The sequence below is a fragment of the Taeniopygia guttata genome, chromosome 2 (genome assembly GCF_048771995.1).
Source record: "Taeniopygia guttata chromosome 2, bTaeGut7.mat, whole genome shotgun sequence".
Classification (NCBI taxonomy): domain Eukaryota; kingdom Metazoa; phylum Chordata; class Aves; order Passeriformes; family Estrildidae; genus Taeniopygia; species Taeniopygia guttata.
This window is the reverse complement of record NC_133026.1, coordinates 138,946,136-138,960,482: the sequence shown is the minus strand read 5'-3', so window position 1 is coordinate 138,960,482 and position 14,347 is coordinate 138,946,136. Positions and strand designations below refer to the sequence as shown.

Below are 14,347 nucleotides of genomic sequence, written 5' to 3'. Positions count from 1 at the left end.
CCTGCCCTTTCATCCGGCACAGATGTGCAAAACTGGCTGTAACTGCCCCCCAAAAAAATACTGTATGTTTGATCTCTTTTTGAGATTTTGTAGATGAAAATACGGAAGCCACAGGGGCTGTATTTCTGTCTTGTGTCCATTAAGAAGGCACACCATTAATTTTTAGCAAAACTTGGGGCACTCCGCACCGCTTGCAGTGACACAAAGATTGCCAAGTCTTTCAGGCAGATTTTGTATCTTTTCCTGTCCCTCCCTCCCTCCAAGCTCACAGAGTGGGGACAGCAGCACAACTCTTTGGCTTAATGCTGTAGAAAATGTAAAAGTTTGGATGAATAATTTGGGATGAAAACACCAAAGTATTGATAAGTAAATTTTAGCAGTATTAAACTATACAGCCATGGGATCTTTAATCTTGTTTTCCTTTTCATATTTCTATAAACTTATAAAAAGCTGAACATAAGGGGCTTTTCCTGTTGCAAAATGCTTTCCTCTGAAAGGGTAACTGTTCTGTAGTGGATCATAGAGATCTTGTAAGTGCAATATTCACAGATCATCTTAAGTGGACACATGACTCCTGGTTTATGAATTTCCTCTTCTTACAGTTAATACACAATATTCCATTGAAAGTCTTTTCTTTTCTCTTTTCTTTTCTTTTCTTTTCTTTTCTTTTCTTTTCTTTTCTTTTCTTTTCTTTTCTTTTCTTTTCTTTTCTTTTCTTTTCTTTTCTTTTCTTTTCTTTTCTTTTCTTTTCTTTTCTTTTCTTTTCTTTTCTTTTCTTTTCTTTTCTTTTCTTTTCTTTTCTTTTCTTTTCTTTTCTTTTCTTTTCTTTTCTTTTCTTTTCTTTTCTTTTCTTTTCTTTTCTTTTCTCTTTTCCACTTATGGGCTGAAATCTTATTTTGTATTACTTAGTATGGACCATTTTGAGGTCTTTCTAAATTTAGTGATGAAATTTGTTCTGCCTTTGTTAGGGTCATGCTGTGACTCTGTGCATGTTCCAGTGTATTTATGGTGGCTGTTACCAAGAATTAGCCTTGAGAGATTTGCAGTGACATTGTTACTGAAAAGGCCACTTATTTTTCACTAAAAACTATTCAGAACTGTGCAGTAGTAACAGGATGATGCCAAAAGTTGCCACCTTTCTCTCATGTTGGAGACCTGTTGAAAAGTATTAAAAATACCTACATGTGGCAAAATGTGATGTGAAATTCTGTTTAGTCTTACTGGACTGTGGACTGTACAGCCTGGATGAAGGAGATAACCTGCATATACTGTGAATATGCCAGCTGTTTATATATTGTTTCAGAGGAGGTTTTCAAGGCAGCTGAGGGAGGTGCAGACCAGAGCTGTTCCTTGTGAAAAAAGACCTAGGTTTTTTAGTGGGAAGGGATTAAATTCTGCAGTGATTTGTGGAAGTCCTTGTGAATACCAGTGTGGTTCTTTTGACTCTGCCTGGATGCCAGGTGCTCACCAAAGCTGCTGTACCACTCCCCGTCTTCACCTGGACAGGAGAGAGAAAAGAAAAGGCTTCGGAATTGAGATAAGGGTAGGGAAATATAATTCACCAAATACCATCATGAGCTAAACAGACTCAACTTGGGAAAATTAATTCAATTTATTACCAAACAAAACAGAGTAGGGAAATGAGAAAATAAAAACAAATATTAAAAAAACCTTTCCCCTGCCCCTCCCTTCTTTCCTTGTGATTTTCGCTACCTTTCTCCCCTCCCTGTGGCACAAGTGGACCGGAATGGGGCTGTGGTCAGTTCATCACACCTTGTCTCTTCTGCTCCTTCCTTCTCAGGGGAGGATTCCTCACACTGCTCCCCAGTTCCAGGGTGGGGTCCCTCCCACAGGGGCCAGTCCTCCTGGAACTTCTCCAGCATGAGTCCTTCCCATGGGCAGCAGTTCCTCACAAACTGCTCCAGTGTGGGTCCCCAGCAGCAGCACAGGTCCTGCCTGCTCCAGGGTGGGCACCTCCCTCCACAGGGCCCCCAGTCCTGCCAGGAGCCAGCTCCAGCATGGGCTTCCCACAGGGTCTCAAAAGCATCTTAGACTGTAACTTTTGAGACAGCCTTTATGGCATCATTTTATGTTACTTACATAGCTTATCCTTGAAGTGAATTCTCAGCAAAATGGGAAGACTGTGAGCTGAATTCCTCTGCTTGTTTGGGGAATGCAAAATGTAATCCCATGGAAATTTCACTGTAATTTGCTGTGATTACTCTGTACTTCAATTAAACGATTTCCTGGTTTGATATTTTTTATATGACTCGGCTCTAAACTTAGCTCTAAACTTCAACCTACATGACACTACAAAAATAGATTCATTAGGGGAGCCTCCCTCAGGTGGGTAACATTAAAAAAATAGTAGGTTATCTAAGATACTAAGCCATTGCATGCTAACAGGATTCTGCCACCTTAACTGAACTTCCCTGTGAAGAAAACACTAAACATGTGCTCTTCAACCTGAAATTTCCATCTTGCAATTCCACCTTCAGGTTTCTGGTGGGCAGTGAGGGTCTGTTTGCTGGTAAATAGAGAGCTGTGCATCACTTTAAAACAAATGTTCTCTGTGGCCTTCTTACAGGCAAGGAGAAAAACAGCCAGAAGCAATCATTAGAGTTGCCATCTTCCCTCTCTTAATAAGGAAGTAGCCTTGTCCTGACCTTGGCCTTATGAGGAAGGTTTCTAAAGCTGACCAAGGATTAGGGAGTTTTATTAGTCACCAGCATCCTAAAACTTCTCTATAACTAAGAGAAATACCAAGTGCTGGTTTGTAATGAGGTGTGTGCACTCCTCATCTCTTTGTGTTTCCTGTATTTGTCTTTTCACTTCAGCAAGACCTGTGCATTTAACAGCTGTACAAAGCATAAGGGAATAATTAGATGTGTGCTTTAAGCTTTCCAGGTCTTGTCTTTTTATAATGTTCCCTATAAAGATACTTTTGGCAACCAAATGAAAAAAAAAAAAAAGAGAAATTAGTAATGTCATCTAAATTAAGGAGCTTTTCCAAATGTGTATTGTTTCTGCTCTTTCAGGAACATTTTAAATCCTTGTAAGAATGTCTTCCCCAGCTTTCCCCCCACCTCTTTTTAATACTTCTGCACATCCCAGGACTTACAGAGAAGCTGGAACAGGCATGGTTGCTCTTTTCCTTACACTTACGCATCTACTACTGAGTTCCTTCATGAGGAGCAAATTCTGCTCTGAAGTGAAGAGCTAAAACACTGAGGAAATGGTGGTTTATTTTATCACTCTGTAACATTTGCTCCAATAGTGAAAAATATTGTTGGCAAAAGCTTTATCTAATTTTTTTCTTCTTTGATGCAAGCACAAAAAGGTGTTTTGGCAAAAGGGGTTTTGTGAAGGTAGCTTTTGCCAATTCAGCAGTCAGCCACACAAGCAAAAGCATGACTGGCTTCAGGGGGAGCTGAAACTGCAACCAGGCGCCAGCATCAAGCTGGGTCAGTTAAGAAAAAAAACCCAAACTAAATAAAACCCTGAGCTGTGCATCTCTCTCTGTCCTCGCTGTGCCAATTATACTTTTCATGTAGGCTTGGAAGAAAGAAAAAGTACTTCTGCAGCCAGAGACTGTTCTGCTTTCCGGATGTCAAATGTCTTACAGGCAGTGGACTTCTTAAAATCATCAAAAAGCTCCTTTGAGAAACTTAAAAATAGGAATTCCTGCAACTTGTCTTTTAGAATGTTAATTTTTGAAGCTGCAGAAAAAGTGACCTTATGGGCTTTTATCACCAGCTCTTAACCCCAGCACTTGGTTCCTGTTCATGTTGCTTTGCTTGTGCAGGGCGAGGGTGTTGCTGCTTCCACAAGTCTGCTGTGGGTTTCAGAGGGGAGAAAAGAGATGAGGGGAAATAACCAAAGCAGGCGCCTGAGCCAGAGCTGTTTTTCAGCTCCTGACACTATCTCTGAAATGAAAAGGGTGTTACTATATTACAGGCTCCTCAAACCTCAGATAACCATATCATTGTGTTAGTGCTGAAGTGCAAGGGATGTCACAGCAGAGTGATCTTCAGTATCGAGCTGTATATTGCAGTATTACATTTATCTCCCCGCTCTCTCTCTAATTCAGAGGAGCTAGTGATAACAGGAAAACTGTGAGTTGTGCAAGCTGTCCAAACAAGATTTAAGCAAATGACATGAGAGTGTATTTGAGGTTATTTTTCTTCCTCAGTATGAAATGAAAATGTTACCATTTCCTTAGGAAGCATGTTCACAAGTTAGCAAAATAAGTAGACAGCAACAGAGCTATGTTTTTATTCTCATCACAGGCAAATGAGTTTTCAAAGAAATGGAGATCTTTATTTAAAAAATTTAATATAATTTCCAAATTCTAAAAGTGAGCTTAGGATGTCTTTGCACAATAAATCCACCAGCCCACCATGTAGTTAAAACATTTTGCCATTATTTAACATTATGTGTCTGATATTATCTGATTTTATTTATTTGTATCTGACTTTAACCACCTTCCTATGAAGCACAGCATCTGCTAGGCAGCATTTTAAAAAATGTGGCATGGCTGTGTCTGTGGTTGCAGCTGCCACTGTTCCCCTTAGCACTCGCAGCTCTTCCATCATGGTGGTGGCAGTTCTGGTAGAAAAGTCATTACTTTTGGAGGGACACCATTAATTTTCTGCAGGTTTTGTGACAGAGGCAAACCCCAGTGCAAGGCAAGTAATGAGAATCCGTGGCAAGGAGGAGGGGATTGGGAAGCTGCTGCTTCATTAGGCAGTGTGTCACTGTTTCTCTGGGGTGACTGCCTCATCAGGCTGCACAGTCTGAAGCAGCAGCATTTTCAGGAATAAAATCCAGGTTATACTAATCCCTAGGCCTCTCTTCTGTGCCTGGAAAGTACTTGTGCATGTGTAGGCTGAGCCTACAGCAAGCTTTGGGTTGTACTGTGTGTTAACCCAGTACAAATCAATATATGATTTAATCAGATAAATAAATAAACTGCTAGAAAAATGGGTGTTTGCTAAAAAAAATGTTACTGAAATGCCTAACTTATTTGGAAGGGATTTACAGAGAAGTTTGGAAATGCTACTCCCCTGTAATCTCCAGGAAGAAGAGCAAGGCAATTTGGTCCTGCTCTCCTGTTTTTTGTGGTTAAAGAAGGATGCAGTTTCTCATATTGATAATATACATCTGGTCATAATCTTAAAATTGATCTGACCTTTTAGAGATTACACATACCTCAAATGGAAAACCTTCTTTGTGTTCTAAATTAGAAATTGAACTTTTAAGTACCAGCTAATGACTTGCTGTGGAGCATTTCATCGAAATGAAGAATCCTGGTTTTGCCCTGTGTCACTTAACCTTACAGCTTATTAATTCCAGAACATATTTGTTTGCTTTGTAAAACACCAGAACAGAGTTCTTAATTGCATTAACAGTCTTCATTATCTGGGATAACGATCAGCCTGTTCTTAGGAAAGACGTAAACCTGAAATAGCATGAAGAGTAATTTCCTCTCCAAGCTTCAGTGAGGTTCCTCCACAGGCCATTTTTACCAGTAGTGACATCGTTCTCTCCTTGCTTTCAGTGCCTTCAGTAAATGGCTGTATTTAGGAAAACTCAGGCTGAAAACGGCCTTTTCATTCACTGTACTGTTTTAAAGGCTTTGCCTTTTTCTGTAAAACACATGCTATTTCTTCCCATGCCAATGAGAGACGAGCAAATAATAAAAATAAGTGAAGTGCTTATTGCAAGGGGACTGGAAAGAAGAACAGGTAAAAGTAAATAATGAGAAATTATAGGAATATGGTGGTAAATGGATGAAGGACCTGAAATCGAAAGTCTGTATTTCTGCAGTAAAGTTGTTTGTTGTAGTGAAGGAAAACCCCTCTATCAGATCATTATAGAGCACAGTTAAATAGTGAGTGAGCACTGTTGTGCCTGTGGTAGCCTTCAGGTATTAAATTATTCTTGCAGAAGTTGAGCTGCAGTGTGAACTGGGCCCTGCATATCCCCCTGCCCTTCCCATGAGGGCTGGATTAGTTCTGGTCAGATCCCAGCAGAGGTAATCACATCCTTCCTGCTCTCCCTCTGCCTCAGCTTTGATCTGACTGTCCTTGCAGACTTAGCTTTCTCCATAAAATACAGCATATGTCTATCAGTGTTCCTATGAACCCCAGGAATGATGAGAAAGTTCCTTTTTATAATCATTCTTCTCCACAGAGTTTAATTAACTTCTCCCTCCCTGTGTCAGGACGCATTCTGAGCCCCAGGTGTGGCTGCTGCTCTGTCAGCTGTGCCTGCCCAGGCAGGGCCAGCAGCCCCAGGCAGGATCCACAGGGCTCTGCTGGGACAGGGAGCTCTGCAGATGTCTGGTCAGCAATCCCAGCTAGGGCTTGAGAGGGGAAATGCTGGGCTGTAGCTTGAAAGGTGGGAGAGGATGCTGAAAGGAAATGGGGAGTTCAGTGCCTTCCTGAGGTGTGGGAGCTGTTTCTCTTGGTTCCTTCAACAGAACAGGGTGTTAGCTGTGGGACCACATCCTAGTGTGGTCTGGAGCACATCCTGATGTGGTTCTGGGCACTGGCTATGTTGCACAGTGTGTCTCCCACAGCATGAATACTTAACTCTTTGTTTTAGATAACCCAAACTGGAACTGCTGTTTGCTAGGTTGGATTTTCCTGGACAAGAAGCTTTCTAGATTTTGGTAGTTGAGGTATTTTCTTCCTAGATTTTACTACATGTTTAGGATGTTGGGCCTTTCCATCTGTTGTCTTGGCAGTTGCAGTTATCTGTCCAAAAGGGTCCAGCTCCCCTCATGCATGTGCTGGGTCATCTCACCTTTTGGGGCTGCACAGGTTTGAAAGCTTCTGTTTGAATGTATTTGCAGTACAGTTCATTTGAAAAAAAAAAACCAAAAAAAAAAGAACAGTAAAGATACAGGTGTGATGTGAAGGAAGACTTTGATCCCCTTCATTCAGAAGCTGGGGAAAAGGTTCCTTTTTTCTCTCAGCCTCTGACAGAAAATATTTCAAGAAAGATAGTGAAGGAACTGGAGGCAGTGATGGTCTTTGGTATTCAAACATGATTTAAATGCAACATGAACCTACCTCCTTTATAAAACATGTTGCATAGGGAGCAGAGACCTCTACTGATCCCGTATCCAGCACTGCTGTCAGTGGGGAGTGGAGGGGGGCACTCTAATTGTTTTAAGTGCTTAAGTGCCAAAACAGCTGATCTGCTTCTGTCCCAGTGTGTTTCTGCCTCCTCTCACTGGTGCAAGTAGGGTGCCAGCAGTGGTGGGTTAGGAAAGGGGAGTGCCTGTTCTTGCCCAGCTGTGGGATGCAGGGTGGGAGAAACCAGACCAGCACAATGGTTGGGGAAGGTGTGGGGCTCATCCTGGGCATTTGGAGATGCTGTGGAGTGGTTATTCAGGGTGAGGAAGCTGCCATTAGGGCAGTAGTTTGGAGCAAAATCAGCTGAAACAAAGAGCGAGAAATGCGGTCTGGGCAATAGGAAAGCCCCGAGCACTGAGCGCAGTCCTGAGCTGCGCTGGGGACACCCTCAGGCCCTGGTCCCACCTCACTGCCATGGGCAAGCAGAGCTGCTTGCATCCCCAGGGCTGATCCACCCTGAGCACACAGCCGTGCAATGTGGGGGTGCTGGCAAACACAGTTTTGCAAGAGCTGTGCCCTTGCACTCTGTCTGTTTGCTCATTTGTCTGCATTTTTCTGCTTACAGGCTGCATGTTAGAAGCGAAAAAAGAAAGGGATTGTCTGTCTTAGGGAATCCTGGATTTTTCAGGCATTAAGTTCCCATCAAGCTGCATTTTATCTGTTCAAAGTTACCTGGTTCTCATTTGCTTGTTTTGTCTCCTGAAGTTAAAAATCACCTTCAGGGGAATGGAGAGGCCTGTTAGGGGAGTGTTGACCTTCAGGCTTTGCCCAATATGAATTCCTCTCACCCCAGTCATCATTTCTTTGGAGTTTTTTTCTTAGCATAACAATACTCCTATTTTAGGTTTTTGATTAATGGCATGAATAAATAGATCAGAAAGCAGCAGAACTGGCCATAAAAAAGCCTCTTTGCTCTGCAGCCCTTCTTCTTCCCCCATGCCCCTCAGCTGATCCCCAGAGAAAACTTCTGGCAAAAGTAGAGCTATTCTTAGTAAAAATATCCTAATTTAGAGAGACACATTTGGATTTTTTTCCCTCTCTTTTTGCATATTATTGCCCCATCATGCTCACCCACTCAGCTTGCAGTCAGAGGAGTGCTATCCCCACCCACAAGTGCTTTTAGGACAGATGAGCTGGGTAATGTTGGAGGGCTGTTGTGGAAGAGCAGAGTGGCACTGCTGGTACAAGCAGGAGCAATGTAGGCCTTGAAAGCTGTTTTGCCAAACAACTGTTAACAGAGAAAAATAAACAGATTTTCTAACTATATCTTGAGGAGAAGTTGTGTTCTCTGTTGGAAAGAGGGATTGACCTTTAGAAGAACAAGAGAGTTTTAAAAGAACAGTGAAGAGGGAAAAGTTACATGCGTTACAGTTTTTGGTGTTGCAAGACATTCACTCAGTGGCTACTCTACAAATCCAGTTCAATTTTAATGCTCAACCTCTGGTTAGGTAACAAATTCTTAAGACTACTAATACCAGCCTTTTACCTTATTATTGAATCCTGTAAAAATAAAATTATACTCCATAATACCATGAGAACCTTTAAAAATGTGCCATTAGACAATTATACTGCAACACAGCAACTCTGTAGACTGCAGGGAAGTGTTTCTCCTACAGTCTAATTGTTGTATCAATTGTATTTTCAACACCCTTCATTATTGAGGAAGAAAGAACATGCTGATACCATGTGTAAAATAGCATACTTTGAAGTTCTGATTTCAGGGCTTGTCTGTGGCAAAAGTGCTTGAGTATTGGTGAAATCCTTGTAAGAACTGTACTTGAAACAAATCCACAATTGAAAAGGTTTAATGTATCATTCCTCTTCTCTCTCCTGCTCTTAAATTAATGATTGTTTTATTTTAGTTATTTTAAGACGGGAAATGTTTTGACAACGGAGTTTTAACATTAAAAAAAATATTGCTGATAAAGAAAAATCCTTTTATTCCCTTTACTCCAGATTCTTCAGTTCTGAAGATTTATTTCTGCCTGCAAAATTACCCTCTCTTCTTAAGTGGACAGTAATTGATAGTGCACATCACAATAATTAGTCTAAGGAGTCTCCTAAACCCCAAGCCCCACAGCTATCTTTAAGCTCCACATTGTCTTTACTGTAACGTAAATAAAAGCTTTAGAAAAGGATTGAAAAGAAATTTGATAGCAAGGGAGCCTTGTCCTCTCCAAGGGGTTTCCTCTACTCATTTTTAATGAGGCCCATATTAGTTGTCATTTGTACCTTCCCTGATGAATAGTTTGGAAGAAAAGCTTTCTCCATGCACAGCGAAATTTGTGCCAAGTTGCTGACCTTTGCTTTTGGTGAGACCTCATTTGAGTCTGAGTCCCAAGCCCAAACATATTGTTGGATCAATCACGTTGATTTTTGGCTCAGATGGTAATGCAGGGCTAATGAGTTGTGCTGTGTACACATTAACCTCAGACCCGGAGCGCCTGCAGCAGGCTCCGAGCCGGGGCTGCAGGGAAGACATTCCGTGCTGGAATCTTAACAGAGGGAGACAATAAAAACAGTAGGGCAGTATCACAGGTTCACTGCTTGTGGCATGTAGGATTTAATCAAAGCTGGGAAAATAAACTGCCTTCTGTTTTGTTTCAAAAAAAAACCCAAAAAACATAACACCTCAGTACCATAAAGGTGCTTTATGAAGTGTGAAATAGAGAGGAAAGCCTGAATGTTTAAACAGTAAGACAATGATTCTACTACCAAAAGGGAATCTGCTTCAGGGAACAGACTTTGAATAACATTAGATTTAACCTTGTCAGAGTTTACAATCTAATGGCTATAATGGCATCGCAAGGAATTCAGGAGCATTGAGGTGGTTTTTTATTAGTAGATGCCTTATTTAGCAATACTTTAGCAAAATTCTCCTTTCTTCTTAAGTAAAATTCTTCAGATTGATTGTTGAATTACCACAAACAGACAGCATTCCTTGTTTTGAAAGGTGTTTCTGGTTATTTCCAAAAGCAACATTTCCCTCAAAGGACAAAATTTTACAATTGTAAATCTACGGAGAGACAGTATTTCACTAATCATCCTTATGGAGAGATAGACAAAAATCTCAACATGCACAATATCCTTGTACTGACTAATTTCCTCAGTTGAAGGATTAGAAAAGGAAGGGTTACTCAATGACCAGTACAAAAGAAACATTTTCAATTTTAATTTTAATGTAAGCTCCAAACAATCACATGTAAGGGACAGAGAAATAGAGACAGAATAAATTTCATTTCTGCAGATCACACAGTTTTGTGTCCTCTGCTTTGTACAATGAAAACAGATCAATAAGGCTGAAAGACCATTACTTCTTCAAATAGAAAATCCAGTGAAATCAAGTGGAAAAACCCAGAGTCCATAGAGATCCAGTGTTTTGTGTTCACATTAAACTTTGGATGCAAGATAGGAAGCAGCTGAGAGGGACAGGGTGATAAGGGGGTAAAAGTATCCAAAACAGGACCTACTAGAAGAGCAAAATTCTCTATAGATGTGAGAAGCTGCCCCATCGTGCATTGTTGTGGCATTGCTGAAAGGGCATTTTGGCTTGTACAGTGAGCCTGTTCAGTAGTCAGGGTACAAAAATGGGGTCTGGAGCCAAAGTGCATGTATGTCTGAAGGACATATGTCTGGGGATTTGGACCTTCTGCTCTCAATGTAGTGCCATTGAAGACAAATGGGCTTTCCAAAGGTTTTCTCAGATGTTTCTGGATTCCCTGAGTTTCAGGTGTTCCTGCAGTACCAGTAGCCCCGCTGGAAGGAAGCACCTGGATTTTAATTACTAATGACTATTAGCTGCAGTGAAGATTCCTGAAACTGTATGAACACATGGTGTTATTCTTGGAGCATTTTTTGTTTATACATTTCTGCTGGACAAATGCTGCTGTGCAAACATTCATTTGTTGATCTTGTGCTGAAAATAGTTGCAGACATTGGCCAGAGTAGCTGCTGATGTGTAGTGTGGCTGTAGCTGCTTTTTTGTACTTCATGCTGAAAATGCCAGTGATATTTATGGAAATGGCTCTAAAAGGTTCACTTTGAGGAGAAACCTGCTATGGGAATAAAAACTTACCTATTTGTTTGTGGAATTAAAAACTTGTACACTATTATGAAAATAAACAGTTTATGGTGTTGTCTGTGGCCTCTGCCAGCCTGGGAAATTTAGTGCAGGGCTCTTCAGGTTGGGCAATATGTTAAAACTTCATGTTTCAACATACACATGTATTCATTCCACATAAGAAATGCTTATTATTGCTATGTGCTTTGGATCCCTGAATCACAGAGCTATGGCATACAGTGATACTCTCCCACATAAATTTTCAAAACAGAGGTTTAAATCTGCTTGCCCAAAACTGTAGGCATGTGTTAGCAAGGCAAAGACAACTGGAAGAAATGGAAGAAGCTGGAAGTGTTGCAAAGAGGAGCAGATTGGAAAGGGGTTGTACAGCTTAAACTGGGCAATGTGAGAACCTTTTATGTGATGTTTTTGTCTTGTTTTGTGGGTTTTGGTAAGGCTGGCTATTGAGGATGAGCTGACTTGCTGTTGGATTCTTCCTTTGCTGTTGCAAGAGTTTGAAATGAGAAAGAGAGCAGCACAGGTTCTGGGGGTGGTTGTTGTGGCTAATAACAGAATACCAATTATTATGTTAGTATGAAAGTGCCCAGGTATAGCCAAAGGAGGAATGCCATGGTGTGAGATTGCAGCAGAAGTAGTACCAATAGGAGCAGACCCTGCTCCAAACTCTTAACCATGTGAGTAGGCAAGAAGAGGAAGAAGGAAACATGGGACAAAACATCTGCTATGTCTCTGCTGTGATTTTTGTTCCTCTGGGACATAAGCCAAATGGATGTGTGCAGAAAGACAATTAGAGCTGGGGGAAAGGGAAGAGTGGGACAGCAGTGGAAGGGATTGGAAGATTCTGAGCTAGAAGAGCCTGGAGGAAGGTGACAGTGGAAGAGCAGATGATGAACAGATGAACTGCAGAGAGCTCTGGGTACAAACAGGTGTACAAAATGTTGAGTGGGTTGGAAGGTATGGAAATCTTCTCTACTGGCAAGAATAAGACCAGCCTTCTCTGAACTTTTCATAGTCATGATAAGATTAACTCTTCACAGCTGCAAGAGGACTTCAAAGAGAGGAATTTTAGCTCCTCTCTCTTATTTTTCTTCAGATTGGACTCAGTTTGCACTCAACAAAGGTCATGTACATCATCAGTTTCCATTAGCCCGGATACATCAAGTAAAACGTCAGTCTCTACCCTCTTCAAATAACTTGAAACAGCTGCTTGGATATTTGAAAGTGCAAGCAGAAGGAATGGGTTGTGGTAACAGGATCACATTCAAGTGAGTGAACAACTCTGAAAAACATGACAAGGAAGAAACCACTAACTGATAATGGTTACACACCTGTAGCCCTGTGTGCACCTGCAAAGTGGTTCACAGTTTTGGATACAATAGCATTACAGGCTGTTGTGCTAAAAAATGAATTATAAGAACACCAGTCTCAGAGGTAACAGAGATCTCAGGCTGCTTTTCTTCTAGGGAAGCAAATAGCCCCATTTTGCCTTGTGTCAGCCCCAGACATTATCAGCTTAATGCCCAGAATTCAGCAGCAGCAAAGTGTTGTATTGTGCTTTAATCAGCAAAGGTTACGTGCACATGTAAATAGCAGCATATAAAGATCTCCTCTTTCTCTTCCCCTTCTATCACTCTGCAGCTCAGCCTCAGCATTCCTCATCACTGCCTGCCCCTGCCTTTGATGCTGGCTGGGCTACATGAACATGCCTGCTGTCTGAGCATGTACTTTTGAATAAATGGTGCATTTAAAGGGGTACTAGTTGTATGCTTGAAAATGTTGTAATAGCTAGCTTGATTTTCATCTAGCATAATTTGGGAGTAAATCCATTGACATCAGTAGAACTGAAAGGGTATAAATATAATTGAAGTCAGACCCTATATTTTTAAGGTTAAGCCTAAAAAACACTGTAACTTACTCTCCTTCCTCCCCCTCAAATATTTTCTCTTTCAAGCTCTGTCACAAATTTAAATGTCTTAATTGGGATTTCATCCATTTCTGCCCAGTTCAATCAAGGATCTGTCAGTAAAGAATTTTAGGAGATGCAGAGGTGAAGCTCTCCTGACCCCCTACCTATCTTTAGAAAATCTCAATGGCTTCTGGTTCTGAAAAACCGTGGCAGCAGTTGTTCTTTTCTGCTGTGGTCAGTTGTGTCAAGCTGTGTATCTGTAGCTATGTTTAGTTCAGAGCATAAACATGAAGCAGAAATGGAAGCTTTTTTGGCAAGCAGAGAATGTGCTTTTCAGCCCATTCACACAGAATGGTGTTAATTAATAGATTGTTTTCTGACACATAGTTAATTGTGCCTGACTGTTTTCCATATGGCTAAGGAAATAAAAAAGCCAAGGAGGACAGAGTATTTAAAAATCCAGAAATTTTGGTATGAATCTGCTGATATGATATTGCAATCCCATTTGCTGTACTGCTAAGAATGGTTATGTGAATGTTAGCATATAACTATGTAATGAAATACATAGTTCCCAATTTTCTTTTGCAGTGTTACTCAACTAAATTACTTAAGATTTTTTCTACCAATATATAAGATGCTTAGGCCAATGCAGACTACAAAAGAAATCTCAACAAACAGACAAATATTTATCTCTGTTGTAGGAATAAAAGCAAGAGAAATAATTTGTAAAATTTCCTAGTGAAATTTTCCTTCAGGGCAAGTATTTTTCTAAAACCAATGGTGGAATTAGGTCTAGTCACTTGGTAATATTCACAACGCGTTTGTCTTCTTGAATTTTTCACTTTCTTGTAGTTGCAGAAGTTATATCAGCTCTGTGATGTTCAAGTTATCCTCAGCCAGCTCGTACTGTAAATGGCTGGCACTTGCTGGCTGGGGTGATTTATTAGCCCACAGCAGGAAAGAAACTTCCATTGATCAAATCAGTTGGTTCGTGAGATCGTATGTCTCTGGTGCCAAAAATAATTTCTCTTTGGATAGGTGATATGTTTGTTAAGAGATCTGAAAGTCTAATGCTGTTACCAGGAAGTTCTTTATTCATTAAATTATGTATCCCAGGGTTGTTTCTTAAATCTGAGACCTTAATTTCTCATCTTGGCTCCACATATAGATAACCTGTAGCATGCAATCTGGTTATACTAACTTTGGAGATTAACT

General features: G+C 40.7%; 1 protein-coding gene across 1 annotated transcript in view; it reads left to right on the top strand.

Annotated features, from left to right (window-relative positions):
- SNTB1 (syntrophin beta 1) overlaps nucleotides 1-14,347 on the top strand; it is a 111,601-nt gene that overhangs the window by 71,100 nt on the left and 26,154 nt on the right. The gene's annotated exons all lie outside the window — the stretch shown is intronic.